This window comes from Oikopleura dioica, chromosome YSR (genome assembly GCF_907165135.1).
Source record: "Oikopleura dioica chromosome YSR, OKI2018_I68_1.0, whole genome shotgun sequence".
Classification (NCBI taxonomy): domain Eukaryota; kingdom Metazoa; phylum Chordata; class Appendicularia; order Copelata; family Oikopleuridae; genus Oikopleura; species Oikopleura dioica.
In genome coordinates this window covers 2,251,946-2,279,224 of record NC_137295.1, presented here as the reverse complement: position 1 = coordinate 2,279,224, position 27,279 = coordinate 2,251,946, and the positions used below count along the sequence as shown (strand labels likewise).

The 27,279-nt window shown below is 40.5% G+C and overlaps 1 long non-coding RNA gene across 1 annotated transcript in view; it reads right to left on the bottom strand.

The window, feature by feature from the left end:
- Positions 1-1,817: 1,817 nt before the first annotated feature.
- The window catches only part of LOC145710787 (uncharacterized), a 49,433-nt gene continuing 23,971 nt past the window's right edge, over positions 1,818-27,279 (bottom strand). Inside the window, exons 2-3 of the long non-coding RNA XR_014135083.1 lie at positions 24,093-24,195; positions 1,818-1,842 (exon numbers count right to left, since the gene is read on the bottom strand). This is a non-coding gene — a long non-coding RNA (uncharacterized LOC145710787). The remainder of the gene's footprint in view (positions 1,843-24,092; positions 24,196-27,279) is intronic.

Here is a 27,279-nt window from a genome sequence, read left to right as displayed (position 1 = left end):
TAAAGCTCGGCATGTGAGCGATAATTATTTGAAACTCAGTAAATAAGATGACATCTGGTGTAGGAAGGCGCATTAAAATTTTCAGCGCTTTTGGATCAAAGTCTTAAATGACAGTGGAATGCACCTTCTGTCCCATGCGGTTAAGTAATCCTCAAAGTAAGGCTGTTTCCTAACCCTAACCCTAACTGAGAATAGCCGTAAGGGGGCCTAAGCTTATTGATGAATTGCCCTTACAGCCTGCTGAAAGAGCTGATTCTTTGACCAGTGATCCACAGGTGTTGCACCCTGGCTGGCCAAGGTAAATAGAAATTTTCTAAAATTTAATAAAATTATCATGAAAGTCCTCTTTAGTTGGAATTTTTCAGGGTGACAAAATCAGCCAAATTGACGCAAAAGTCCTCTTAAGTTGGGCTGCTGGAAGACCAATATTTAAAAAGATAAATAGAAAGCCTTGACTTGCCACATATTGCCACATTTGGTAAAACTCGATCATTTTTTGCCGGAAGACCTCCCGGAAGACCTTATACTGGAAGACTAACTGCTTGAAGACCAAAATAATACTATTAAGACGAATATAGAAACATTTGAAGGTTACCAAACTCGGTTCGCAAATAACAAGATTTATTTTTTGTTTGTGAATTAATTAACCCCACGAGTCTAAGTCGACATTTTTTGTCGAAATCCGGTTTTAATCGGCTGTACTGATCTATCTGTGATTCGGATCGGGCTGAAAATTGTAATGTGTATTCACACTGGTATTAAGCATCTCTGATCAAAAATAGAGCGCGCTAATCCCTTTTGGTGGCGCTTGGTAAAGGATTAATCACTTTCTGCACCAACCTGTAAGTACGTGCGAGAACCCTCCGACAATTATTTCGGATAAAAGAATCGGATTTACTTCGTTCATAAAGGTACATATAGATTTTTAAATGCGTAGTATTCGAAAAAGATATTGACAGCTAGATAAAATTAAGAAAAACGAGCTTGGGCTAGGGATCGAAGCGATGACTTCAAGTGGTGAAAGTTTTAAGGAGGCAGACACAACAAATTGATTATAATCTGTAAATCTACAGACTATAAATTAGAGGTGAACTACTGGCAATTCCAGTTTCACTTGGCACACAAGTCGCAAACTGTATGTCGGTGCTGCTTGCACATCGCGTCGAGGCAGCAAAAACGGAAGCATTTTATACATCAACCAGTAATCCTGCTAAAACCCTGGCCTAATTAATTGGTTCAGTCTGTTTCCGTTCAAATATGTTCCTGAAGATTTGAAAATCAGCGCGTTACTAAAAATAGGTGGAACGGTGCTTGTAAAACTGGGTCAGACCCAATAAATCATGTTCAACTCATGCTAGAGAAAAACAAAGACCACCATGTGAAAGAGCACGTTTCAATTAGTATAAGTACTAATTCCCAATAAGTTATCTCATCGGGAAGGCCATTTCGACAAAAAATGTCGACTTAGACTCGTGGGGTTACGCCCTCCAATTTGACTCGTGGGGTTAAGATATATTTCAAAAGTTTTGCACATGTTTGTATTAGGTCAATTAGATCGTCCGGGTTGTTTTGTTTGAAATTTTCGCCATTTTTGATTTTTGCTGATCGACTAAAAAAAATCGGATAATTGCAAACATTCTTAAATTTTGACATCAGTCTTGATAAATGTGTTCGATTTATTTGCAGTGTAAGAAAAAATTTAGAAAATTCCTGAAATTTGATGTCCAGAAGCTTCATTAAAATTTTTTATATATAAATGAATCCAAATCTGTTATAACATCAATTTTAAACCAGTTAGCATAAATGCAACCATTAAAGCGAGAGAAAAATTTATAAAGAAATCTGAATGCGATCTTAGGGAGAAGTCTCTAATTGTGGTACCTCGGCTACCCGATTTAATGCCGCCCAATTTAATGCCGCTTTTTTGAAAAATCGGTAACCTGCAAATTCCAATTTAATGCCGTTTTTTTCCGAGAGGTGGTCGAAACTTTTCTGCATGTAGAACTACACTGCAAAAAATGGAACTATTCTGCAAAAAGAAGAGCCATTCTGCGCTCAACAGAACTATTCTGCACAAATTCAGAGCTATTCTATATAGTGTTCAATCTGCGTTAAAAATGGGTAAAATTGATGATTTTAGCAATTTCTAGAAGACCCTCGACTCGCCGGGAGAAAATATGCAAACTCCCGGCGAGTCGAGGAAATCCCGGCGAGTCGAGGAAATCCCGGCGAGTCGAGGGTTCCCGATAGGGAGCACGCTTCGGGGCTACGGTCCTTGCGCGCGACTTCTTGTAGGGAACTTATTTTTGAAGATGACGGACTTTCAGAAAGAGACTCTTCTCTCGCGCCTTCTTTGATAGAAGTTGTTTTTCTTATACAGTTAATTATGGAATTTTTGGACATTTTTTGTCCCAAGATTTTCGCAAAAATGTCCAAAAATTTGATACACGCGGCCAAAAAAAATGTCCCATCCAAATCTCCATCATTCTTTGTTTAATCCTTCTTCTAAAGACAAAAAATGTTTTAGGGGTACGAGATCAACCTTCAATCTTATCTTTCTCAAAAGTAAAGATTTAAGATAAAGAAAAGTAAGATTTTTAATAAGAAAAAACTTCATATCTGGCAAAAAAAAAACAGAAAATTTAAAAATTAGGCGCAGAAAATGTCCAAAATTTGATACGGGCACTTTTGAAAAGTGTCCCAAGAAAACCCCTTAAAATAGCAAAAATGTCCAAAAATTTGATGTCCGTAAATTCCATAAAAAACTGTATGCAGAACTATTCTGCATGCAGAATTATTTCGTCTGCAAATACAGTAAATTATGGAATTTTTGGACATTCTTTGTCCCAAGATTTTCGCAAAAATGTCCAAAAATTTGATGCATGCTGTCAAAAAAAATGTCCCATCCAAATCGCTTAAAATAATTTTTTTTTGAGGAAAATCTCCATCATCCTCTGTTTCATTCTTCTTCTAAAGACAAAAAATGTTCTAGGAGTACGAGATCAACCTTAAATCTCATCATTTTCAAAGAAAAAGTAAGATTTTCAATAAGAAAAAACGCCATATCTGGCAAAAAAGCGAAAATATGAAATTTTGGCGCAGAAAATGTCCAAAAACTTGATACAGGCACTTTTGAAAAGTGTCAAAGAAAACCCCTTAAAATTCCAAAAATGTCCAAAAATTTGATGTCCAAAAATTCCATAAAAAACTGTAGCCCTTTTTTGATTGTCCATTATGTTGTTTTGAGTAGTATCGCTTAAAATCAAAAGCAATTAACAAAAAACTCTTTCTACAGACTCTATTAATAACCAAAAATCTCGACCAAATCAATTTCAAGATCGGCAACCATACGATTCCAATTTAATGCCGGATTTTCGAAATTTTGGTGCCAAAAAAGCGGCATTAAATCAGGTACACGAGGTATCTGAGAAATTTTTACCCAAGGCATGCAATACACAAAGAAAAATGGTTTGAAAGAAAAGAAAAAACTGAATAAAACTGCACTTTTAGATTTTTTTGATAATAGAAATAATTCATATTAGAGCCGATGTTCTATTATTTTCCCAAAACAGACATAATAAACATTTTTTTAATTTATGAAAACAAAACGGAAATTATAAACAAACGGACATTATAAACAAAATAAAAAATTACATAACATTTAATTCGCAGAAGCTTTTCGCCATTACGGAATCTTCAGTGCTACAGGGAAAAATTTGGAAATCACTCAGAATTAGCAATTACCTGCGCAGGTTTTTGCCCTTGCAATTTCCGGGATTCTGTGCATCAATCATGTACGTTGTTGATGGACTAAAAAACGCCCTCGTAAAGCCCAAGCAGAGTTCATATTGATGATTCCAGTCAGCTGTATTGTTTCGACTTCATTATGTCTCAGAGTTCCATTTGTTAATTTTACCGTGTAATTTGGTAAAATTTAAGTGTCAAAGGATAAGGATCTTCAGTTCAGTACAAAAAGGATGACTTTTTGGCGCAAGGCCCGGGCGACTTCTTTCTTCCTTAAGCACGCAGGACTCAGTTGATCAGACCAGGTCACGTTGAGCATGTCGCGGCTTCTTAGGCTTCCTGTTATGGTCCATAACTTATGATTACAAAAACGAAAGTCGAGTCTCGAGCCAAGCTCACAGAATCCGAAGCTGAGGGGCGAGCGCGAGCACCAACTGCGAAGCGCGAGCTCATCACTCAACTCGGAACTGCAGCTCAGAAATAAAGTCGAACTCGAAGTGAGACTTGTGAGCGAGCGCTCCTATAAAAGTGCCTGACCATGCCCATTTTCCCTCATTCTGGCCTTGCCCCAGAATCACAAATAAACACCGAATTACCGTCAATACAAAAGTAGTATGCTTACTTAGCAGGAACTTAGCTTAGTACATAGAAGTCATAAATGAGGAAGCATATTACAACATTGGTGTCAGAAGTATTGACGAACCTGCCCGCCTGCTGCTCCGATCCTGATTGATGACCGTTGGTACGATTCCCGATCAATCATTGCTGTCAACAAAAATAGCACCTGATTCTACGAATCTATGCAGTCATGGCTGAATGCGCAACGAATATGGGTAATTACGATTTGGAAATCCGAAATTTGCGCCATTTCCGCCGATCCCGAGATAGAAGACACAGCAAAGAAAGAATTTTCGCGATTTTCAAGCTCCACAGTAGAAGCCGCCAAAACCAGGTTAGTCCAAAAAAAAACTAAAGGGGATACGGGTTTACCACCACGATGAGACGGCCATGTGATCCCTAGGGCCCGGCAGGGTCTGCCTGAAGGATGTTTCGGCTGGGGCGGACCACTTTCCGAATGTACGCTCGTTACGCTCTGAGTGAGGTAAATTTCGTTAACGGGTCGCAAGCTCTTTTTGCTGGAGAAAGGCTTACCTCCAGGGCTGTGTGTAAGGATCGGGAGCTCGCTCTTAGAGGGGCTATCCGATAGACACGCCTTTAGGAGAGGTCTTCGGGTCGGGGTAAGGGCGATTGCTAGGTTTAAAGAAATTTTTTGGCCGAGGCCCCGGCGGAGCCCTGCGCAAAATTTTGCCAGAAAGGCAAATTTAAAACTAAAATTGAGGCGGACCCCGACGGAGTCCTGCCCAACTTTCGCCAATAAAGCGATCTAGATGGACTTTTGCGCGGGCCCCGGCGGAGCTTTTATGATTTTTCTGCCAAGTGGCGTATTGAAAATGATTTTTGGCTGCGGCCCCGGCGGAGCCCTGCGCAAAATTTTGCCGAGAAGGCATATTTAAAACTAAAAATAAGGCAGGACCCCGACGGAGTCCTGCCCAATTTTTGCCGAAAAGGCCAATTTTACTTGATTTTCGGCCAAGCCCCGGCGGAGCCCTGCAGAGTTTCGCCAAAAGGCCCATTAAAACTTATTTTTGAGCAGGCCCCGGCGGAGCCCTGCAGAATTTTGCCGAAAAGGCCCATCTAACTTGATTTTCGGCCGGGCCCCGGCGGAGCCCTGCAGAATTTTTGCCGAAAAGGCCCATCTAAACTTGATTCTCGGCCGGGCCCCGGCGGAGCCCTGCAGAATTTTTGCCGAAAAGGCAGACCTTAACTTGATTCTCGGCCGGGCCCCGGCGGAGCCCTGCAGAATTTTGCCGAAGAGGCCCATCTTAAATTGATTTTTGGCCGGGCCATGCAGAAGTTATGCCAAGAAGACCAATCTTAACTCGTTTTACGGCCGGGCCCCGAAGGAGCTCTGCAGAAAAGGCTCATTTCAAATTGATTTTTTGGCTGGCTTCGGCGGAGCCCTAGACTTTGTTGCCAATTAGCCTATCTTAAGTTATTTCGGCCCCGGCCTCCAGCGGAGCCCTTGATTTTTTGCCAATTTCGCCGGTCTTAATTTAATTTGGCTGCGGCCTCAAGCGAAGTTCTCGATTTTTGACAAAAGGGCCATCTTAAATATGTATTTTTGCTCCTCCGTCAGCAAAACTCTGCTCAAAATTAACCAAAATTGCCTTTAACAAAAATTTAGCTGTAATTAGAGGCAGAGTTCCCAAATTTTCGCCAAAAAAAGATAGGTTTGAAAATTGTTTACAAGAAAATATCGATTTTGCTCAAAACGCATATACGCTGTTATTCTTCAGCCAGAATTTCTCGATTTCCTACGTAAAAATGTGTTCTTTAGGTCTTAGCTTTGGCATTCGGCTAAGCCCTTGATTAACAGCCAAAAGTGCACCTCCTCCGTGAAAACCTCGGCGGAGCTCGATGATTAAAGAGTCAGCGGAGCTCTCGGAAAATCTCGACAATTGATCATATTTAGATACGATTGCAACACAATAAAGACGAGAAATAATGAGTGTGGACCAAGGCAGCAACGTCACGAATAGAATAAAACAAATGTATCTCGAATTGATTCCCGACGCACTCGCCGGCAAACGATACCCGATTGGCCATCGATCGGAAAGTGACGGAATTATCGGCTCAATCGTAGTGATGATTCAAAGAACGGCTAACTCTTCAGCCCTGCCGAATTATTCACCAAGAACAGCTCTGAGAAATCTTGAAAGAATCCTTGAAACCAGCCCTGCGCCAACTACGCTTGATGAGCTGCTAGAATGGCATTTTATCATCGCAATTGAATTTCGCCGCATCCGGACGAACTACATTTCTCTTTACGCAGCCCAAAAGCAAACGGCAAGGTTTTTCTTTAGAAAAATCAACAATGAACGGACCTGGTCTCTGCTGCTCAATTCAAACCTGGATAACTGTGAGCTTTGTCGTACAACTGACCATCGACTCCGCCAATTCGCATCTGAATACGAAGCACAGCGAGAACAACGGCGGGTACAACGAGCGTTCGCAATCAATGGCCAGCCACAAAGAAACCTCCCCTACCCTACAAGATCAAATACGCGTAAAATACCCCTTTCGGCAAAGCTTCCTGAAAAACTGAGTCGCCGACGGGGATAGCATGAGTAAGTGTTACAATCAATGTAACTTAACATTAATTATTAAGCCTAACTACCTCATTAAGCTAAAAAGGCTTCAGAAGCACCGAGCTTATCAACAAAGAACTTCGTCTTCCACAATTTGCAACCGTTAAACGTCACTGCTTTCACAGAATTCAAGGCTTGCAAAGATTATCAAAAAGGAAGAACAGAAGGCAATGTTAACTTTGAATCTATTTATTTAGACTGCGAAACCCGAAAATGGATTGTCGAAACAACGAATCAAAATCTACCCAGACTGAACCCGATGTCATGTTTTCTCGCCCTCAGCCGGAAACCAACGGATCCAATTCAAAATGGACTCAAACTGACGCCCCTCCGTCTGAACAGCCATCTCCGAAAAAGGCGGAAACCAACGATGGAGCACGCGGCCCTGAACAAAATTTTCTCGTTAGTCCAGCAAAATTTGGAGCGATCATCTGGCAAGATGCCGAGAAAATCGACTTTTGGGAACACTATTCTCGGAATCACCTTTGCTTCAAAAATGCGCGCGAATCTGGTTTTACAACAAAGCAGCTCATCAGCCTACTCCTCCTTACACTAAGACGGCAGGATGTTTTTGTCGACGAGTTGATTGGACAAGACGAGCGCAAGGACTTTGATACGTATTTGGAATCAATTGGGAGATTCCTGGATAACGCAAGAACAACTGCATTTGGGGAGATACTGAAAATAAAACGAAAACCCCAGGAAACCTTGATACAATTATTCATACGAATATGTGAAATATGCCGTTACAAGGTTGGAAAAGACCCAAAATCACTGGCAACTTTGATATACTCGATTCTTCTCGACAACTGCATGCCGTTGGAAAAGATGGAAATGACACGGGTGATCGAAGCCGCTGAACAACTCGACTTTGAAACTCTCAGAACAGCGGTCAAAAAAACCCTTATTTGGACGGTTTAGGCACAGTCGCTTGCGACTGCTTCTAACAAAAATCAAATACATTTCGGCACATTGGACAATTACGAATCATGCGGATCTGGATCTCTACATTCAAAGAAGCGAGCCAAAACTGCGCTTCTGCAATAAGTGAAATCTTCAAATTGCCTGGCACGAGCAGCTTTGACGAGTGCTCTGTGAGTTGGAAGCCTAGCATCTACGCCACCTCCGGGAAACTGGACCTGGTCTGATCAACCGCGAAGGGTCCTGAGTCCCGCCTGCTTTAGGAAAAAAGAAGATGTTCGATCCTGGCGACGCGAAAAATCCATATTGTTCTGAAACCTATGATCCTCCCGCTTTCCCTTAAATTCAACCAAATTTGACGGTTAATGTAACAAATTGAATTTAAGAAAAAAATTGAACTGGTCGAAACGATTGAGCGAACCTTAATCTGGAACACGAACTCTGCTTGGGCTTTTCGAGGGCGATTTCAGTCCCCCAACAACGTACACGCTTGGTGCACAGAATCCCGGAAATCGCAAGGGCAAAACCCGGCCGGGTAATTGCTAATTCTGAGTGATTAAACGACACTATGGCTCGAAAAGCGGTGGACACTGAAACTTGGAATGTTTCGAAGTAAACAACCTTGGGTGCTTGGAAGATAAAGCCCTGCCGATCTCGATGTTGATAACCGAGGACAGAAAAAACTATATGATTGACAAAGAAACAACAGAATTAGCTTGGTAAATCGGCAGAAAAAGGCGAAGTGTCCAAAATGATTCTTAAACTTCAGCTTGGAGACGGGATTATTCCAAATAAAGCCGAAAGTTTCTCCATTGGCAGCATGGAAAAGATGAAACAAGCAGAAAGGATTCGACATTGATCCAAGATGAAACGTTTTGAGCGCAAACTGCCTGAGAAATCGCAACACAGTTGGGCTTGCGACGTGCTACGAAACGATCTCATCATAACGACAGAACAACGCCGAAAAAAGATGAAAAAAATGAAGGAAGGCCCCAACGCCAAAACGACTCCTTCAAAAACTCGAACGAAAACAACATAAAAGGTATGTAAAGGGTTATTTACAAACAACAAAGACAGTAGTATAGTAATTATCATGACATTATGAAATGATTTTATCAAGCGCAAACTGATGCAATTAAATTTGAAAAAAAAAAAACGAATAATGATCAAGAATCATGAAAAACTCAAAATCTAAGCTGAACTAACCTCTGAAAGTTTTGCGATGTAAAAATGTTTTCGGCATTAGCCTTATTTTTACGTTTTCGCTGGTAAACTGTAGACCGGTGACAGATGAAGTAATCACCTTGCAGAGGGATAGGCAAAGAAAAAGATAACTTAGCCATACGCATGGATCATGCATGTGGTCTCACGCTAAGTAAAGGTATTTAACATAATAGGGATTCCATTTGGAGGGCAGTTGGTCTCCGTATACTGCCAGGGAGCCTAAAGCACCCTGTAAATGACGTTTGGCCATTTCACTACACGAAAGGGGGCCCATGGAGATTCACTTTAAAAAATCTCTGAACGTCTGTGGGAAGGAATGAGCCCACCGATTTCTTTTCGCGTTAGAAATCAGTAAATAAATAAACCACAAAGCGTGAGCAAATCAGCTCAAATTATAAGTTCAAACGGAATTTTAATCATTTTTGAATACGATTGTGATAGGACGCGAATAAAAGTCAGCGCTTGATGAAAACAAATATCTTTAAGAATAAAAGTATTCAAGGTGAAAAACTGATAGTTAATATTTTAATTTAAAAGCAATTAGTAATATGACAGCCATCAGGAAAATTTGAGGAGAAATGGCTTTTGTAACAACTTATGAAAAAGTTAATAATCTCAAAGAAAAATTATCGACTTCGAGTCACATGAAAGACCTGAGTCGGTGAAAAAGCTTATTTACTTTTGGTCGTATTCCGGGGACCGGAATTTAAAACGACCGGGAAATGTTTTTTTGAAAAGCGCAACTTTTAACCAGCGCTTATGACCACTTACAGTTCTCTCGAGACTAAGAGCTAATGGAGCGTGCCTAATAATTGTCCAAATTAGAAATGGTAAATAACTTTTGACCCACCCAAATCAAGCCAAGAAAAAGTTCGCATTAACGGTAACATAAATCTTAACTAGTGCCAAATATTTCTGCTCATTCCAGGTTTTAGGGATTATCAAACGATTCTATTTATTTAAAATGATACTCGTGAAGGTCACGTGACCTGGAGAATTTTTGATGCAACCATAATTTCGAGTGCTTGTTCCCTGCTGATATTCTTGAACCGAATCTTTGAAATGACGATTCGAATCGGGAGTCGTAGTTCAATGGAAAATTGTTAGGGGTATCCTTAAAGATGGAGGCTTACTTTAATTATGAGCGCAAAACCCTTTGGGTTCAGTCGATTTTTAAATGAAATTCTTGCATTTTAAGTTCGTTGAATTTAAGAAAATTTAGGCCCCCAAATTATGGAATGAATTTCTTATTGGCCATTTTAGAGTCGCCCCTTTTAGTTATGAAACTGAAGGTTAGAGTAAGATAATTTGAAACTTTTGACTCGTGAAAATTTCATTTTCGGAAAATGCCAAATCCGGAAAATCTAAAAGGAATATAAACCCTTAAATTTTACTAAGTCCGAAAATGTGCTTAAATAGAATTGCTCCCGACTTACTTTAGATGTTTTCAAAAATTCGTCTTCCATCTTATTCTTTCTTTGCGTTTCTTCTTTAAACCTCTAGTTTTGAAAAAATCATTTTCACGGCCTTTCTTTTTGACCGATTTTTCAAAATGAGAAATTCTGAAATTCAGAAACTCGGTTGAAGCGCTCAGGCAGAAACCATAAAAATAAAGAGGTCAAGGCGGAAAAGGAGAAGTTCAAAATTTTACGGCCAATAAAATAATTTGGAGCGAACTGTAGTGAAGAACACCACCGTAACGCTCGAATAACTCTGGGAGGGTCAATTCTAGCGCAGATCACGGGCTTCAATAAAACGTGCAAATCGGCCGAATATTAAGGTTACCAACATTGATTGCATGAACTTGATCTTTGTTTCTCAGAACCAATCTAAATACCCACTGATGAAAATAATGTTCAATTATTGAAGATTTTCGACTTAAGGACCCCCACCCCCGCTTTTGAATCAATCGATTTCAAATTCTTCTTTACGAATTTCGACTGTAGCTCAGGTGACGGTAGAAATTTTTATAACAGAATCTTTAGAGCGCAATCTCAAATATTAACGAAAATCGACTTTGTAAATTCAAATTCTGCTTTCTTTGTGAGGAAATAAGTAAAATTTACCTAGTCAGTCCTCTGAAGAGGCTCAATAATTGAATTTCTTATCTTTCTTGAATGATCCAAAAACCCTTAACAGTATTGATAAAAGCTAAATGGATGCTTTTTCGAAACAGCAATTCAAATCAACTTAGGGTGTCACCAAGATAATTGGTCCGCGCGAACCTGATTCTCGGAAAATGCAAAATAAGGAATCTTTATCGGGCTCTTCCCCCTTAGATCATTTGATTTAATGAAAAATAGCCTTTATACAGATTTCTCCAAAATTTTGGTCCGTACGAGACTCATTTCACCAAAAAACTCACGGAAGCCCCTTTAATTCAGGAAATAACTAAGTATTTTCAACAATCAGAATAAGCCCCATTCAAAATCGATAGCCGTACCCATAAGATAAATATTCATTTAAAAAGTTCTTTCATTCATTCCCTTTTTCTTCCTCTTTGAAAAAATTAGCCATATTTGAGAGCCAAAACCTCCATTTCTCGAATTTAAACGATTTAAAGTAGAAAATATTTAGCTGACGTCTGTCTTTTTCAAAAATCTCATGGAAATCAGAAAATATGGACAACAAGAATCATGGACTCTCATGAAAGACTGATTCATAAAAAAAGTTGAATCCGATTACAGAAAAACTGAACCATTAAGGATTCCACTTATCATTCTGTAGTTTAACACTGATTAACTGTAAGTTCAATTCAATGGGCTCATTTAAAAAAAAACGGTAGCATGATCGATGAGCTTTTAAAAAAAAAGGGATATTCTGAGATACCGTTTAAAACATCGATTTACGGCATCTAAAGACAGATTCCGAAAACGCAAGTTTTTTTACGGAAAACTGAACTTCATTTTTACTGTAACAGTTCTTTTAAACACAATTTTCGCTAAAAGCTCTTCTCTTGAAGTAACAAAGCTTGAACGATGAAATTTTCTATCTAAACTACCAAAACTCTGATTCAGATCATGAGTAACCGAAACGATTTTTCGAGTGGTTACCTTGAAAGCGCCGGTAGAACAAGCTCTGTCAATAGAAAAGCCGTAGAAACACCCATCAATTGGCTCGTTACAACAACTTTCATGTTCGTTTTCGTCGAAGGATGCCGAATAGTAACGCCAAACCCTGACGAAGTCTGCGTTATTTGTTCAACGCGAGACAGTGAATCAAGTATGAAGATGGGTATCAAAGCAAAATGTGGGCACTTTCTTCATATAAACTGCTTCTTTGAGCGATGCCAAAAATATGATCATTGTCCTGCTTGCTGGGACTCGATGGGACTTCGTCTCTTTACCACACACATGGAGAATCATACAAACGGCCGTTTATGCCCGATTTGTCGAAAGGGTAACCCCACAATAACACTGCGCTGCCTTCACTCCTTTCATCCTGAATGCGCCGTACAATTCGCTCGCCTTACATGAAAATGCATACTTTGCAGATGCTCAAGGATGGCATTTCTTACGATGGCTTTGCAGCATAACAACTTCAACTCAACGACACTGGCTGAAGGAGGGGAAGAATAGGTGGGAAGAAGACCTCAAACAGAAGCAACAGCCCATCAAATTTTTCGACTAAGAACATTTTATCTCTTACTGTAGCTCAAAGTTAAACCTTACTGTAGCTCAACGTCTAATTTTACTGTAGCTCAACGTTAAACCTTACTGTAGCTCAACGTTAATCTTCTCTGTAGCTCAACGTTAAACCTTACTGTAGCTCAACGTCTAATTTTACTGTAGCTCAACGTTAAACCTTACTGTAGCTCAACGTTAATCTTCTCTGTAGCTCAACGTTAAACCTTACTGTAGCTCAACGTTAATCTTTACTGAAGCTCATCGTTAAACTTTACTGTAGCTGTAACCTGAACTCAATTTTATTTTGCCAGCAAGGGGGGAAAAGTGTTATGGTCCATAACTTATGATTACAAAAACGAAAGTCGAGTCTCGAGCCAAGCTCACAGAATCCGAAGCTGAGGGGCGAGCGCGAGCACCAACTGCGAAGCGCGAGCTCATCACTCAACTCGGAACTGCAGCTCAGAAATAAAGTCGAACTCGAAGTGAGACTTGTGAGCGAGCGCTCCTATAAAAGTGCCTGACCATGCCCATTTTCCCTCATTCTGGCCTTGCCCCAGAATCACAAATAAACACCGAATTACCGTCAATACAAAAGTAGTATGCTTACTTAGCAGGAACTTAGCTTAGTACATAGAAGTCATAAATGAGGAAGCATATTACAACATTCCAACTCACAAAAGTAGTCGTCAAGGCCGCTCGTGCCCCTTTCTTTGAAGGTTCACTCAGTGCAGAAGCGTGATTTTCGATTGCCTCTTAAAGAAGATCCAGATCCGCTTGATTCGCTGATCCAAAGTGCCGAAAATAATTTTTAATTCTGTAGCAGTCGCAAACGAATATTACCTATGCCGTCCAAATAAGAGTTTTTTTGACCGCTGTTCTGAGGGTTTCAAAGTCGAGTTGTTCAGCGGCTTCGATCACCCGTGTCATTTCCATCTTTTCCAACGGCATGCAGATCTCGAGAGGAGTCGGGTATATCAAAGTTGCCAGTGATTTTGATTCTTTTCCAACCTTGTAACGGCATATTTCACATATTCGTATGAATAATTGTATAAAGGTTTCTTGGGGTTTTCGTTTTACTTTCAGTATCTCCCCAAATGCAGTTGTTCTTGTGTTATTCAGAAACCTCCTAACCGATTCCAAATACGTATCAAAGTCCTTGCGCTCGTCTTGTCCAATCACTTCGTCGACAAAAACATCCTGCCGTCTTAGTGTAAGGAGATGTAGGCTGATGAGCTGCTTTGTTGTAAAACCAGATTCGCGCGCATTTTTGAAGCAGAGGCGATTCCGACAATAGTGTTCCCAAAAGTCGATTTTCTCGGCATCTTGCCAGATGATCGCTCAAAATTTTGCTCGACTAACGAGTGAGTTTTGTTCAGGGCCGCGTGCCTCATCGTTGGTTTTCGCCTTTTTCGGAGATGGCTGTTCAGACGGAGGGGCGTCAGTTTGAGTCCATTTTGAATTGGATCTGTTAGTTTCCGGCTGAGGACGGAAAAACACGACATCGGGTTCAGTCTAGGTAGATTTTGATTCGTTGTTTTGAGAATCCATTTTCGGGTTTCGCAGTGTAAATAAATATATTCAAAATTAAAATTGCCTTATGTTCTTCCTTTTTGATAATCTTGGCAAGCCTGGAATTTATGTAACAGCAGTGGCGGTAAATGGCAGCATTCTTTTGAAGACAGAGATCTTTTTTGATTTGTCACGTGCTTCTGAAGCCTTTTTTTGCTTAATGAGGTTGTTAGGCTTGATAAATAATGTTAAAGAAGATTGATTGCAACATATACTTATTATTCCCGTCGTCTACTGAGTTTAAAGAAAGTTTTGCCGAGAGAAGGATTTTTGGCGTATTACCGCTTTTCGGCAACAAGAGGTTCTTTGAGACATGCCATAATTTGCGAACGATCGTTTGTTCTGCCGACGTTGCCGTTGCGTTTCGTATTTAGATGAGAATTGTCGGATTTGATAGTCGGTTCCACGGGAAAGCTCGCAGTTATCCATTTTGAATTGATTAGCAAAGCCCAGGACCGTTCATTAATGATTTTTCTTTGTGAAATCTTACCCGTGACACTGCTGCCTTGTTCACTCATAATTTCTGGGGTTTAAGGGGTTGCAATCGTATCTTAATATGATCAATTGACGTAATTTTCGGGAGCTCCGGTGCCCTTTTAATCAATTTGCTCCGCGGGGGTTTGTTGAAGGAAGTGGCTCATTTTTCTATAAATCCTGGGCTTAGCCGAAGCTAAGGCATAAATATCATGAAAATCACGTTTTCGCGTAAAACCGAGAGTTTTTGGCAGGAACATAACAGCTCTAATGCGTTTTGAGCAAAAACGATGCTTTCTTGTGGACAAACTTTTAACCTTTTTGTCAAAAATCAAGTTGAAATGAGCCTTTTCGGGGAAAATTCTGCAGAACTTATTCGTGGCCCGGCCGGAAAACGAGTTAAAATGGGCTTTCTTGGCAAAAAAATTTTGAATGGCTCCACCGGGGCCTGCTCAAAAATAAAGTTTTGATTGGCCTCCTTGGCAAACTTCTGCAGGGCTCCGCCTGAGCCCGGCTAAAAATTTAGTTAATTATGCCTCTCGGCAAAATTTGGGCAGGACTCTGTCGGGGTCCGGCCTTAAATTAGTTTTAAATGTGCCTTCTCAGCATAATTTGCGCAGGGCTCCGCCAGGGCCGCAGCCAAAAATCTCTTCAAAAATCACTCTTCGACCAAAAATTCCGCAGCACTCTTTCAAGGCCCGCGCAAATTAATCCTTATTCTTGCCTCTTGGCAGAATTCGTGTAGGGCTCCGTCGGGGCCCCCACAAAAGAATTTCTCACTGTAATTTTTAGCAGGATTTGAGCAGGGCTTCGCCAGAGGCCTTGGCCGAAAATACCGGCCGGCCTTCGAAATAATTCTGTTGACAGAACCATTTTGTTTGGCAGAACTCTCGTTGCGCTCTCACTTTTTAGGTGGTGAAAAATCTGGATTTGAGGCTCCATCAGACCGAGATTTAGCGCGAGGCGTGTATCTTCTGAGGCGTACAACACCAACCACACTCCCCCAAGCTCGGAGATTTGCCGAGCGCGCGCCAATCAGAGCGCGGCGTAAAAAAAGCGCCCTCACTTGAAAATGAAATTAAGAATGAATGAAATATATTAAATTAATGGTGATTTTGACATTTTTAATACATAAATTACGAATTTTCGACAAATTTGCTAAACAAGGCAATTCTTTTTCTTATAATTATGGTAATTATAGTCAATAAACTATTATTTAAAGTCTACATAATTAAAAATAAAAGAGTTTTCGGGGCAAGTTGAACTGAGACAAGAAAATTACCGACGGATTGGGGGCAGGAGCAGCCGTTCATGGCTGATTTGGAACTCTGATAACTAGAATGCACACAGCGGGACGTCTTTCTTCCCTGTTCATCTGTTTTACTGATTCTCTGGGTGAAAAACGCCCTCTTTTGGCGATTTTCCTGCTTAAATATGGATTAAAAATGAAGGAACTTTTCTTCAAAAATTTTAAAAAATTGATCTGCTCGTTTTTCTGAAAGAGAGCCTGCTGTAAAAGAAAAATCAAGAAGTACTCGGCTGAAGTAAGGAAAGGAATGAGTTAAAATTTTCAATGATTTCTAAGAAAATTAAGATAAAGGGTATCAACAACAATTTTCGGCCAGTATTGACGTCGTAGAGTTACCTTTAGATGGGTTGTTTAAGATTTTTTTATGCCAGAGAAAAGTTTGAACCCTTCCGCGATGGAAAAAATAAATCAAAATTAACGTGTAAGAGTAAAATTTCTTGGATCTTTTTTATTTTATGTTTATCGAATCAGCGTATTCGAAAACCCCGGAAGAAATTGTACTTTTTCTCTTCCGGTGTGAAAAAGCGATAAGCGCGGCGCTTCACAGATCAAAACGTCCAATTTTGTGGCGATTGATTTAGGGAGAACTAGAATTGATATCGAAATTCTAATTAAATAGAATGCTAGATAATCGTTTGAACTAATTCGGAAACATTAAAAAATTAGAAAACGATAATGTAAAGCCAGTCATTTGGCCGGTGAAAGTGTACCCATTTTTACAAAAGCGCGCGCAGCTCTTCCTTCCTCTCTCAAGCCTGTGAAAGTGAGCCGATATCACTGAAAATTTGGTCACAGACTAAACTCTTCAGGTAATTAGGTTTTGCCCCTTTTTTTCCTCAAAATACGAAGTTTATCAGTCTGTTATTTCATTCATTGAAAAGCCCGTTGTTTACTTTATAATAGTAATCTCTTTAAGTCTCATGGCAGAATTTCTTTATTTGATTATCGAGGGATAAATGCTTGTCTCCTAGTGCGCCCGACCTACTACACGAGCGCATGATTCCCGCTGAGATTTTTGCAAGCGCACTAACGACCAGCGCGATTGATATTCCAGCGACCCTTTGTTACTCGATAAAACGCTGGCACTTTTGAGTTAGTTACTCAATAAAACGATGGCGCAGCAAAAAAAAATTTAATCGGTAAAACGATGGCACCCTTGTTAATCGAGGCGCGGGGCTCTCTTGCATGACGTCATCGAAGGACTCATGCTGAAAAAAATGTTAGAAAAGAGGTATCGAGCTCGCGCCCGCCACTCACTAAGGGGATCACTAACCACTCAGCTATACTAACTTGTCGGAAGACCCACATTTACAAGGGTTTATTGTTACAATTTCTCACATGGGAGCTGAGCTGGTTCTCTCAGAAAAATATTGAATTGAGCTGAGCTGAGAAGGACATTTCAGCAATCACTGACGTGAGCTCTTGGCTCGGCAAACTGAGCTGCGCTGGGCTCGGCATCCTGACCTTGTAGTGGTTTTATGCATATAAAAACTACAAGACGGTTGGTTTGAGCTTGATAAAAAGTGTATTGGTGTTTTTAGAAGTTTACAAAAGTGTGTTGTGTTGTGTGTCAAAGGCAGAAGCAGCTAACTTATGTTAGGATTGGCGAGTAATCAAATAAGGAATTCAAGTAGCTTTAGCGTAATTTTTGTATTCGCGGAAAACAAACTGGTTAGAAAGTGACAGTCGGTGAAAAGGGCAGGGCGAGAGCCGGCTTTTTGCAGCTGGACAGCGGGCGGTCCGACGTAAATCGAGAATGACCAAATAAGGAGCTTGGCGAACCTCACAGCCCTCCGGTCAGCGCAGATGAGAGTCGTCGAATGCTGTAAAAAGGCGGCGAAGTATCGGTGATCGGTGATAAATAAAACGATGAAAACATGTAAGGAAGAGTAATACCTCGACTATTAACTCGTTGGGCGTATTCCGAGGCAATCAATTGGCTTCCTCACTCGACCACTTCTGCGGAGAGGTGGGGCAATTTTGTCTGGCGGTTTTTCCTCGATGTCCATGAGCTCGAGAAGATCGTCGTCCTGCTGGGCGGCGCGCTGCAGTCGTTTCACAACATGACCTCTATGCACAAACTCCGTTTTTCCGTCGATCTCGATGAGCAGCACGCAGCTATTGCATTTCAATACCTTGTAGGGCCCGATGTAGGGCTGATGCGTTCGTTTAGCCTCGGCGCTTACCTCTCGCTTCAAATATACCTGGTCGCCCGGTGAGATACTTATTGGAGTGTAATGTGGCTTCTTTGCGCCCATAGCAAGGTCTGCTTCTTCTTGCGCGAGTTTAACCATTTTATGCGCTGCTGATAGTGTATTCCGCAGTCTTTTTGCGTACTGGTTCGGGTTCATCTCTTTCTCTGTGCTGGTCGGAACTCGTAGTCCAGAATCGTTGTAGTCGTAGCCATAGATAATTTTCCAAGGAGAAGATTTGATTGCTTTATTGTAGCCTCTGTTCATCCATGATGTCACTGACGGCAGCGCCTCTTCCCAATCGCACCCTGTATCGTTAACAAGGGCCCATAAGCTGTTCTTAAGAACCCGATGAGCTCTTTCGAGCGTACCTGTGCTCTGCGGTCGGAAGCTGCAGTGGAGAGTCTGCCGTATCCCCAAAAGTTTTGCGAAGTCCTTGATCACTGTTGAGATGAAATAGCGACCCTTGTCCGACGATAAAACTCGCGGGAAACCGTACTGAAGCATGAAAGTGTAGAGTCCTCGTGCCGCATCTATCGCTCTATTCCTAGCTTGAGGAGTTGTATACAAAAACCGAGAGAATCAATCTTGTATAGTCAAAATGTAATGTTTTCCCGTTTTACCGGGCGGCATGTGGACATAATCGCAATAAATCACCTCGAAGGGCCGGTTGCCCTTGAGAACATGTTTCAATGGCGGAGTTGCTGGCTGAACGTATGATCCCTTTCTTCTTGCGCGGTATTCACATGTCGCGCTTCTTCTCTCGGTTTACCCTCGGCGATTTTCTTTTCTCTTATTTTCCTCAAAATCGCTGCTTCCGCGCATTTCAGCCTGTTTTCTATCAAAATTGAAAAATGTTTCCATCCGCGCGCGGTTTCGAATGGTGCATCGAGCGCTCGTCCAATCAGCTAAAGCACCGAGAGACCGCTGCTGAACTCGACCAAAATCCAATCTCTCAATTTCGCCAAATCTCCATGATCTTTCCCGCTCGCTTCATATCTAGCGTAGGCGTCAGTACCGAAGCGCAAGACTACCATTCTGATGAATTCCTCGTCGCAGATGCCTCCGTAGCTGGCTCTTATTTTGTCTACGGTGGCGCAGAATTGAGAAACCTCCTCGTAATCATGTGCCTCCAATTCCAGTTTATCAAGGGCATTTTCGCAGGATTTCCTTAACTTCTCAATACACGTGGTCGGTAAAACCGACCACGGCGACTTTGGCCCTCAATTACTTCAAATGTGGTAATCCGTTTGACCTAATTTTTGCAATGTGCACTTATATGAACAAACCGAACCACTCTGCAAAGTTTCGTGAAATTTTTCAAGAGGGATGGCGCTTTGCACCAGATCTCTTTCGAGCTCATTATCGAAAAATTGAAATGTTATTTCTCCTTGATAATAACATGAGTAAATAGCTTAGTGTTCAGGCTTTCTAACAGTAGAGTTTTGAACTAATTATCTCGACGGAAAAATGAATGAGAGATCAAAATAGTCGGCGCTGTTTTTCACACTCCGAATTTGGCGCGCCGCGCGGGCTGAATAATGCTTGGTGGTCGGTTTTCCCGACCCCGTGTTTTGAGCGCTTAGTCGCCTGCCCGTGTATTGAGAAGTTAATGCTACTTGTTGAGTACTTTCTGACTTAACTGATATGTGGTCCGTCGGTTTGAGATCTTTCATCGCTTTTCTCAGGTATTTTATCGATTGTTCAGGTGGAGTCGCTAGTCCTTCCAGCTCTGCAATAGCTTTTTCCAACTCGGCGATGTCTTTGATGTATCTCTCCATACTGGTGTTTCACTCCTGGTACCACTGTTAGGATTGCCAAGTAATCAAATAAGGAATTCAAGTAGCTTTAGCGTAATTTTTGTATTCGCGGAAAACAAATTGGTTAGAAAGTGACAGTCGGTGAAAAGGGCAGGGCGAGAGCCGGCTTTTTGCAGCTGGACAGCGGGCGGTCCGACGTAAATCGAGAATGACCAAATAAGGAGCTTGGCGAACCTCACACTTATATAGTGGTTATGTTCGCGTGAATAGAGCTTTAGTTCACGCGAACGAGCTGTAAGTAAGGGTGAATAAAAAGTATTCTTCGGCGGGCTAAGTGAAGATTGAGATGAGTAACATGTAGTTTGAGTTGAATTAGCTGTCCGTGCTGGGTAGAGTGACTAGCGCTGTAGTGGCGGTGAGTGTACTCGTCGCGGCGGCGAGAGCGTTCGTGCGCGCGGGTGAATATTTCACGCGGACGGATTTGTATTTCAGCTTGGCGCTTTAGCAAGAGAGAATTTTTGTTTTTATAAGTGTAAAACTACTACATATATTCCTCCTCCTTTTTAGAAACGTCCTCGCTTTGGCAAATCATTCATCTGATTGGACGTGTCTTTTGTTCGGATGCAGATGTAAAGCAAGGAGTCGAATCGTTCGGGTTGTCTCCATTTATAGAATTTATCCACTTATTGTCGAGTTTATGTTGGTCGAAATAAATGGCGTTGTCTACGCGGCTACAAACGGTTGACGTCGATTGAACTTCTTCTGCATTTGGATACTGTTGTTCAGAAGTCGAAAGATTTGGGACTGATGTCGTCGCAGTATCACATGTAAGCATGGGTCCTTGGGCAACGCAAAGCGTGAAATTCCTAATATTCAATGAGTTGAGATAGTCATAGCAGACGATTTCTGCTCTCGTTGTCATTGATGATAAATCTGAAGGGCTGATATTCGCCATTGCGCTCCACAGAGATCTTTTTCCATAGAACTCGGTCTCGAAAGACTTGATGATCTCCATTCACGATTGATCTTCGTGTAGGTTAGAGAACCTAAGAATGAGTGCTCTGAACGACCAGTTTAGGAGAGCTTCAGTCGTACTGGCTCCTTGGACTCGAAGGTTGCTCGCTTTGAAAGTAAATTCTCTGTTCTGGACAATCTTTAGCAGGGCTTCCTGAATTTTGATGAGATATTCTCGTAAAATGCGCGTTTTTGGTTCATTCCGGAGGCAATGAAGGTTAACTTTGAATCCAATGATGAAGGAAAGTGAAAATTGAATAAATCGTCGCTTCGGATCTTCTCTTTGCAAATACGGTATATTTTCAATTATGCCGAATCGACTGCCGGACATTTTCTTCGTAATATGCTCTTTTTTTTCGAAATATTTTAAATAAAAGCTGACGTTTTTCCATTTTTCTGAATTTTCGTAGGTACATTTTGAGGAGGGGGTTTCCCCGTCGGGGTAACGGCGGACGAGTCGCGGTGCGTGTGCTCCTTGCTCGACGCTTTCACAATTGCTTCCTTATGATTTATGAGCTGCGCTGCGCTCATCTGTTTGATTTTGGTATTTCGAAATTTCGTTTCGCGGATTGTATATCGGTGTTTTGTGTTTGAAGATTTCGCTGAAATTTTCTTCATTATCTCAATTATTCATGCCAATTGGAATTTTAGCAATTTTGTTTTCCACAGTCGTGCTCGGCAGTTACATTTTCGCAGATATGACAGAAATTCGTTTGGCCAATTGAATAACTGTATATTCAGCAACAGCGGTAAAGTCGAAGACTGGCTATATTTGACTTGTTTTGTTGTGTTATCCAAAAGGGTTTTGACGAATTTGCATTGTTTGTTGAAGGTCCCTTCTTCATGAGCTACAGTTGGATAATTTGGCAAGTCGGACGTCCTATGGACTTTTATATTTGGCAACCACTCATTCTTGCTTGAAAGAGGATTTTACAAAAGGGTTGTGGAGGCTCTTCCTCCCCATTTTTATTCAGATTTGCTTTCTCGGTCGAAGTCGGTTTGACCAAGAATTTTGCTCGTCATTGGAGTTGATTATTGTCTCGGTTGACAAAATCTTATCAAAACAATTTTGCGTTTGTTTGATTGATCCTTTCGCTGGAAGATCATCGTTTTCTGTTTGTGTCACGGTTGACATTTTTACATCGGTTGATTCTGCTTTGTCGGTTTTCATACTCTCGTTTTTATTATAGTCGCTTTTGTCCAGCTGTATTATTTTGCAGGGCCGAATCAGATTTATGTGTCTTTTGTATTCGCGTCCTGTATGCACGTTTTTCACAATGTAGGAATCCTTTGCAATTCGTTTATGAATCGTATAAGGACCGTGCCAAACTCTGCTGAGTTTGCCTAGAGCAGGTTTTATTCTAGCTGTTGCCGCGAAGATGTCTTTGGCCACGAGCATTTTGGAGAAATTGCTGCTTCTTGATGCTCAAACGGACACCATTCTTCAACTTCTGGTCGCGATTCACACGCACTTTCCGTTGAACTCGCCAGATCCAGAATCTTCTCAAAAGTCGCATAACAGACACGCCGCCGACCCTACTTCGACTCAGGAATCCGAGCAAAAGCCAGCTGATGTAAGTGCTGACTCGTCGATTTCATCGGTAGATAGCTACAGCGAACTGCTCGACCATGCTGCTTCTGATGCTTTTGTAGCTACGCCCAAGCGCCTCTGGCTCAAAAGAGCTTCAGCTCGCCGAAATTTTTGGACGCGCACTGGTCCAAAACTAGGGAGAAGTCAAGTGCCACGATCATCCGAAGTACTCTTCTCGTTGATGTCGACATTTCTAGGACTTCAAATGCTCATTGGAGAAGAAATACAGTGTGAAGCACTTTTAAGGCCGATTTTCGGATGACAGCGAATTTCAAAAGTGGCCTTAAAATGGATATTTTTTGTCTCGAGTCGGATGACAACAAATTTTTTACTTTCTTTGGAAAAAAAGATAAATGAGGGTTCATAAAATTATTCAGAACTTAACTTTCTTTCACTGTTTTCGGAATATACTTTCAACTTATTTCCTAAAAAATAGAAATAGTATTATTTTTTTCGGCCGAACAAAGTATGAATCGTAGCCTTTTCAGAATGTGTCCTTTAAATTGAACTCAACATGATTCTTTCTTTCATTTTTTCAAAAGTAATATTCGTAAAGCATGTCTTAAAAAAGAAAAAAACACGGCAAATGCTTAGAAAAAAGATATTAAGAGATTTTAGTGAAGACGTCAAAGAACAGCATCACGCAGTCGAAGAAATAAAGGGGGACGGGCGGCTACGTTACAAATTTGTAACGCCGTTACAATTTTGTAACGCCGTTACAAGAATTCAGATTTTTTTCCCAATAAAAATTATTTTCCATTCCGTAATTCTTATTATTTTGGACAGAATAAGCGATAAGGTGTGCCAAAGTGTAGTTTCCTTTAATTCAGGCGCGAAGCGCCCACTCGTTCAATGATTTTGATTTTGAATTTTTGTAACGCTGTTACAATTTTAACTATTTGTAACGTAGCCGCCCTACACCCGAAATAAAGCTTTTTCAAGTGACACTGTAACTTTCGGATTTTGAACTGAAATTGAAGGGAAAATGGCCTTAAAGTGGATTTTTTTAGGATGACAGATTTCGGGAATTTTTCGAAAAAGTGGCCTTAAAAGGGTCGGCCTTAAAAGTGCTTCAAACTGTATGTATTTTGGAAAAAGCTGCCAAATTAAGGGTTGATTTCAGTTTCCAAAAAAGGCAGATTTAGACAAAAAACGGCCAAATTTCGGGTGGGGAAATTTTGGGTTTTTACTGTATAGGAAAAGAATCAAGAAAAAGTAAGATACTTATTTTTCACAAATTTTTTAACGAATAATAAGCGAGGGTTATTTTGGCGAAAATTGAGCTTATATGATTTTTTACACATGTCTTAACAAAAAATCAGAAGGAGAACTGTTTTGAAAGAATTTTTTTTTTACTTATTTCTTGAAGCTTTCGTAAAAACTCTTATATAAGCTGCTTCAAAGGGCAAGCTCGAAGAAAAATCAGCGACTACGAGAACCTCCGCTATAAGAAAAATACCCGATCCAGATATAGAGCCCTTGAATAATGACAATCAAAATTAAACACAAGTTAATAATTTTTTTTTGCACATTCATTGGTGAAGTGTGAATGATAGCCATATCTAAAGAAAACTGATACAAAGTCGTTGTAAGCATTAAAATTAACTTATAATTGACACAAAAATTTTTCATGCTTGGACCAGGGTTCTAAACGAATCAAGTGTAACCCCTCTTCTTCATTTACCAATCGATAAACTCATTTACGTAACACTTACAGTCTCTTTTCTATCATCTTGAGCTTATATTATTCGAGTAACATAGGTCATCCCCTTGATACCCCTTATTCAATTCCCCAAATATGACGCTGCAAATTTTTATTCAAGAAAATTTATTGAGAAAAGCGATGATGAAGAATTTTAAAACCGCTTATAATTATCAATTTATAAATTATATTTTATCTGTAGGCATAAGTTATGCCGCAAAACGCACAAAAAATCGACTTTTTATCTGAAAGTCGTAGGAAGCTGATTTTCACGTATCACATAGATTTTTATGCTCTGATAACACTTCAAATAATATAATTTTCAAATTAAGTACTTATAGTTAATTATCTGTTATCATTCTTCAATTAAACTGCCACATTTATCATTAGTTGTAACCATTTTCAATTGAAGATTTATGAAAAAGACCTTCCAATCAACACAACTTCTCCAAGTCGATTTCCTGCGGGAGAATTCATTACAGTGTGAAGCATTTTTAGAGTACGGCTGATTCCATGTAAAAGCGCGATCCATGTAAAAAATAAAGCATGTAAAAAATGATTCCATGTAAAAATATTCTTTTAGATGGATTGCATCTTTACATGGTTTCAACCGATCAAAAAAGCTGAATTCATGTAAAAGTATATTTTCTGATAAAATAAATGAAACCATGTTAATTTTGTGAAAAAGATGGAATCCATGTAAATTTTTTTCAGCGGATCATCCGGGTTACCTACGATTCGTCAGGAAATGCCAAAGAGCTACGGTTCGTCACAGAGTTTGAAAGTTGTTGGCGGTACTGCCACGACTGCCACTGGCAGCTGCCGATTTCGGCAGTCACTTGGCAGTGGCAGTTAAATTTTTCAAGGGCTGCCACTTCGAAAGATATTAATCTCTTTATAAAATTTTCTTTCTAGAACCACAAAAAAACAACAGTTATGATCCAAATTCGCTCCCGAGACCTATATTATTCAATCTTTATAATCACTGATAATTAGATTATTGATAATTTATCAATAAAATAACAACAAAATATTCATAAGAACTTGTTTTTGAAGAATATCTTTTGGTTTGGTGCCGACCCTAAATCACGGGGACCGTAGCGATCGACGCACCGTACAGTTGTATGAGCGGTTTACGCACCCCTATTTTTCGCCTTTTAAGGGTTTCCCCAACGATCGAGGCCGAGACTGTCTAATTCGGTGACTCAAATTTTTCTTTTTATTTAGGAAATTCCGATTCCGAATCATTTTTCATATCTTTTGACTTAGATACGATATTTGATTTCTGTTTTCAGTAATGAAATTCTCACGCCATTTTTTATTAGGGAAAAATACAATAAAAAAACTTTTCTGAAATTAACTTTGTAATTTCAAAAAATCGTAGGGGTGCGGAAACCGCTCATACAACTGTAGCGAGCAAGGCAATCGTAGCGATCGACGCGCAACCACGATAGGGTCTGTAACAGAGTTCGAAATTTGTTGGCAGTACTGCCACGGCTGCCACTGGCAGCTGCCAATTTCGGCAGTCACTTGGCAGTGGCAGTTTCATTTTTCAAGGGCTGGCAGTATCTGGCAGCTGCCAACCTACTGCCACTTCGAAAGATATTAATTTATTAATAAAGTTTTCTTTCTAGAACCACAAAAAAACGCTCATGATCCAAATTCGCTCCCGAGACCTATAATATTCAATCTTTTTAATCAAAAGAGACATTTATATCTCAGATATCGTCTCTTTTATAAGTTTTACTTGTCGAAAAGACTTTTTTGGACTAAGTTTGGCTTTAAAAATCTATAAAAATTGTATCGAAATTGGCAGTTTTGGCAGTCGACTGCCACTGGCAGCTGCCGATTTTGGCAGTCACTTGGCAGTGGCAGTTGCAATTTAAAAAAGGCTGCCAGTCGCCATTTTAAAAAATGCTGGAAGTCGCTTAGCAGTGGCAGTCGCCATTTTCCCTAGATTTCTAACTCTATCATAAAATATCTAATGGGTTACAGCTATTATTTGTTGAGTTATTGTCTGTTTTTAATTTGATGGCCCTTTGATGAGAACCTACCTACCAACCCTACCTACCAACCCTTCGACGAAAGCCCGAAATAATAACTAGAAAATTCAATAAACTATTCATATGAACATGTCTTTGAATGTATTTTTGGGGGTATCTGAATTGTGCCGCCCTGCGCCGCCCAGCGCCGCCCGGTCCGAAACTATCCGGCTCTCATTCTACCCAACTATGACCTAGGAAACAATTCTGAACAAGAGCGAGAGTTGGGCCCCGCCAACCCAATGAGTTCTCTACCAGAAAATGCACGCGTAAGGACCTCTGGCCCGTCGCGTGCTCAATTAATAAGTGATTTTTTGGCAAAATCTGAATTTAGTTGAGAATAACTCTATTCGCACCCTTAAGGCTACGGGTATCGATCAGGCTACATTTGAGGCCGTATTCCTGAAAACCTGTAAATGGTGGAAGCAGGGGTCTGGATTTTGGCCAAAAATGGAAAGCGAAAGCGAAGCGAAAGCGAAAATTTTTTCCAACGTCGATCTCGGGTTTTTACAAGTGCCAGCTTAGCTCATTCAGCGAGATTTCAACTTAAGTTTAAGCTAAAGCTAAGCAAAAAAGGCAAAATTTTCAACTCCTGGAAAGAATTCTTTTGAGCGAAATTTTCGCGAAAATTTTTGGTAAAAAGCGAAAGCGAAGCGAAGCGAATTGAAATTACAAAAAGCGAAAGCGAAGCGAAGCGAATTCGCTTCGCTTCGCAAAGCGAATCCAGACCCCTGGTGGAAGGTTTCTAATCATTTCTTAATAAAGAACTATTTTAGATCTTAAGGGACCCGGTTAGGTAGCGCCGCGCCGAACTTCAAGCGCTCGCCGTTATTCTTGTGAATGAAATTTTTGTAATTTTCTTTTTGCAAATGATATCTACAGCTCTTCAGCTTTCTCATTCA